The sequence below is a fragment of the Dermacentor silvarum genome, chromosome 1 (assembly GCF_013339745.2).
Source record: "Dermacentor silvarum isolate Dsil-2018 chromosome 1, BIME_Dsil_1.4, whole genome shotgun sequence".
Taxonomy (NCBI): Eukaryota; Metazoa; Arthropoda; class Arachnida; order Ixodida; family Ixodidae; genus Dermacentor; species Dermacentor silvarum.
In genome coordinates this window covers 231,055,927-231,060,225 of record NC_051154.1, presented here as the reverse complement: position 1 = coordinate 231,060,225, position 4,299 = coordinate 231,055,927, and positions in this window count along the sequence as shown.

Genomic DNA, 4,299 nt, shown 5'->3' with positions numbered 1-4,299 from the left:
TCGCTACACATAAACGTGTGATTGTGATTAGGCGGAGAAACTCCTTTCCCTGTTCACCCTAGAACTCCGTATCCAGAGTCCACCTCCAGTTTCTACTATGCCTGATGACGAGTCACCTCATCTCTGGATATCATTTGTTCTGGCTTTCCAGGGCAGGAGACTATTATTCCAGTGGCTCCGAAGACCACGACGTGGAAGACAGGTTGTCCTCCTATGAACGAGTCAGGCCACAGGACATGTGGGATGACGCCGCCAAACTTAACAATGCCATGTTTTGTTTGAGCGATGTATCCTGTCTATGGTTTCGTAACCACTAAACTGACATTGTCAACTATAGTAGCCTTATAGACGTACAGAACAGCGCTTGCGTGATCGCGCCCAGCAATCAGGCGAAAGCTTGACAGCTTACATTGAGAATGTCGTATACTTCTGCCGCTGGGTCAACCCAGCCATATCGGTAGCTGACAAAATTTGGCAAATAATGAAAGGGTTTGAGGACAACGCCTTGCACACGCTCTATTAAAAAAGCCCCCAAACGGTCGCCGACGTCATTCAGCTCTGCCATAGTTACGACAAGCTGCGGGAACAGCGCATTTCCACGCGGCGCTCTAACCTTGACACGGCAAGCATTTCGGCCCTAGCTGTTGGTGATGCTTCTGGTGACCACACTTCCTAACTGACGCAAATACGCCAGTTTATTCGCGAGGAAGTGGCACGACAATGGTCTCGTGTGGACATCATTCCCGAGCCTACGCGTAATCCCTCGCCTCAGCGCTTCGACTGGTCATCCTGCAGCAAGTTTGCGAGGCGCTTCCCAATCCTCAATGCCTAATGCCCAACAGCATCCACCTGTCTCCGCAACTACTTTGGAACCGCAGCCAGGCCACGAGCTTCATTCGCCATAGATCCCAGGCAACCACCAAGCGTCATGTACGTGGCGCTGCACGTACGTCCGGCCCGCTCCCTTTTCTGCGTCCCGCCCCACTGCCTATAAGCCTGTGGCGCACGGCGGACCACATACCAGTGTGCTATTTCTCCGACCTTCTTAGCTATGTAGCACGCTTTTTCCATCGCTGCAACTTCTGCATATGTAACGGCGACCAAATTTAAGGCTACGTTCATCATGAGCCACCAGCACACCCGGTTTCGTCCCGTCCAGCGCCTAATTCTATCTCGTCGTGTCAACGCGCCTTCGGCACACGCCAGTCGCCATCCCCACCTCACCGTTGACCTTCCCCTATGCTCCGTCAACCCCAGTCCTTCTAAGTGAAATACTGACCGTCGCAGTTCCGAAGGCAAAAACTGCGCTCGTATCGAAAACTACAAGACTCGGTTCTTTGTTCCTGCTAACGAGACCACCACGTGTATTGAGCGTGCCGCTGTACAAGCGCTTGTTGATAACAGAGCTGCTGTCTCTGTAGTCATTGGTGAACTATGCCCCAAGTTTAGACAGGATATGACTCCGGATATATATATATATATATATATATATATATATATTTATTGTAACGAATGGGATGGATTTATTTAAAAGAATGAGGGATGGTTAGCGTAGGACAAGGACAGGACGGTCATCAAAGACCAACAGGCAGCGGCCAGCCCCTCGCGCACACCTCTCCTTCCTCTTCCTTTGGCTGCGCCGTGCAGCGTGACAATTTCTCCTGAGGCAGACGAAGCTCGCCGAGCGAGTTACACAGCAGCGTGACAATTTCTCCTGGGGCAGACGAAGCTCGCCGAGCGAGTTACACAGCAGCGTGACAATTTCTCGGGGGCAGACGAAGTTCTCCGATCGAGTTACATAGCCCGGTGGTGGTACAGTTTGAGTCGGGGAACGTGCACGACTTGCGTGTGACTTGACCGTCTGATGTGCGAAGTCACTCTTGCGATGACGTAGGTCACGTCACTCAGTCGGTTCAGTATGACATATGGGCCAGTATATCCAGACAGAAACTTCGTGCACAGCCCCTTTTCCGCACAAGGGTCCAAAGCCAAAGAAAGTCCCCAGGAGCATATGTGACGAGCACATGTCGAGCGTCATAACGAGTCTTGGCACGACCTTGAGAGGAGACAGTCCTAAGGCGGACCAGTCGACGCGCTTCTTCGGCACGGCATAAAGTCTGGCCTAATGAGTAATCATGTGGGACCAGGGAAGGATGGTGTCGATAAAGCTTTGGGGGTTGCGAGCATAGAGAAGAAAGAAAGGCGCGTAGCCAGTGACTTCGTGCTTGGCAGTATTGTAAGCGTACGTAACAAATGGTAAGATCGAATCCCATTTTTTGTGATCGGTGGAGACATACATGGCAAGCATGTTGCTCAGCGTACGATTCGTGCGCTCAGTGAGTCCGTTTGTTTGCGGATGGTAAGGAATCGAATGCCGGTAATCAGATACACAAAGACGTAGTAGTTCTTCACAACGTCTGCAGTAAACTGCCGTCCACGATGACTAATCACAACGCGTGGAGCACCATGGCGGAGAATGACGGAGTACAGCTGGAACGATGAAACGTCTGCTGCTGTAGCGAAAGCGAGCGCTGCCGTCTCAGTTTACCGGGTCAAATAGTCCAACACCACAATAATCCAGCGACGACCGGAAGCAGACTTGGGGAAGGGACCTAGCAAGTCGACACCAACTTTTTCAAATGGCGCGGTCGGCGGTTTAACTGGCTGCAAGGCACCCGCAGGAGGCGTTGTTGGCTGCTTATGGCGTTGGCAAATGGTACAGCTGGAAACGTACTGCTTCACCGTCTTCCAGAGCTTGGGCCATAAAAACGCTGGCGCAGTCGGTGAAGTGTCCGAGCAAAGCCAAGGTGGCCTGACGTGATGTCATCGTGCATGGCGTGAAGTATCATAGGCTCAACGTCTGGGGAACCACGAGCAGAAGTGGAGCGCCTTCAGCAGAATAATTCTTCTTGTACAATAAATCTTCGAAAATAATGAACGGTGATCCGCGTGCAGGTGACCGAGCGGCGTCAAGGATAGCTCGAATAGAAGGGTCATGCTGTTGCTCACGCTTGAAGGCATCAGGGAACGTGACGGAGATGGCAAGGAGGTATTCATCTAAGTCATCGTCCCTTCTCGCGTGCTTGCTGACGGAAGGCAAGACAAACAGTTAGCATCGGTGTGACAGCGACCACTCTGTAAGTGATAGAAAAGTCGTATTCTTGAAGCCGTAATGAGCACCGAGCTAATCGGCTAGATGGATCGCGTAGTCCAACCAACCAGCAAAGAGAATGGCGGTCTGTCACGATAGTGACAGACCGCCAGTGGCGGCCGTACAAGTATGGTCGAAACTTGTAAGTGGCGAAGACTACCGCGAGGCATTCAATTTCTGTTACGGTATAATTCGCTCAGCCTTGGTAAGAGTACGGCTTGCGTAGGCGATGACTTGTTGGCGTCCGCTATATATCTGTACGAGTACAGCTTCAACACCCAGACCACTAGCATCGGTGTGAAGCTCAGTTGGGGCCTTTGGATCAAAGTGGCGCAAAATTGGAGCTGAGGGGAGCAGACATTTTAGTTGACGGAATGCAGACTCTCATCCAGTAGTGCATCTAAACGGTGAGTCCTTGTGAAGGAGTGACGTGAGTGGATGAGCTAGGCGTGCAATGTCCTTAATGAAACGGCGAAAGTACGAACATAGTCCCAGGAAGCTGCGGAGGTCTTTCACCATCTTCGGTTGGTAGAAGCCGCGAACGGCCACAGGCTTCTGGGGGTCTGGGCGGATGCCTTCTTTGTCGACGAGGAAACCCAAACAAGCGTTTGACGTTCGCCAAAGTGGCACTTTCTGGAGTTTAATATCAGTCCAGCCCGCCGTATGGAGTCAAGCACAGCTTCGAGTCGTTGGTGGTGCTCGTGAAATGTCTTGCCGTAAATTATAACGTCGTCCAGGTAACACATACAGATTTCCCCATCGAAGTCCCCGCAGGATGATATCCATGAATCGCTTGAATGTCGCCGGAGCATTACACAACCCGAAAGGCATTACATTAAACTCGAAGAGTCCGTCCGTCCGGCGTTAGAATGCAAGTCTTCTCCTTGTCTGGCGGGTGCATCGGTATTTGCCAGTAGCCTGAGCGCAGATCAACAGAGGAGAAGTACGAGGCAGATTGTAAACAGTCAATGTCGTCATCTATACGTGGCAGAGGATACACATCCTTCTTCGTTGCTGCGTTTAGGCGTCTGTAGTCGACGAAGAATCGCCACGAATCATCTTTATTTTGACCAATATGACTGGAGCCGCCCCAGGGACTATTGGACTCCGTGATGACGCCTTTCTGTAGCATGTCTGTAACTCTCTCG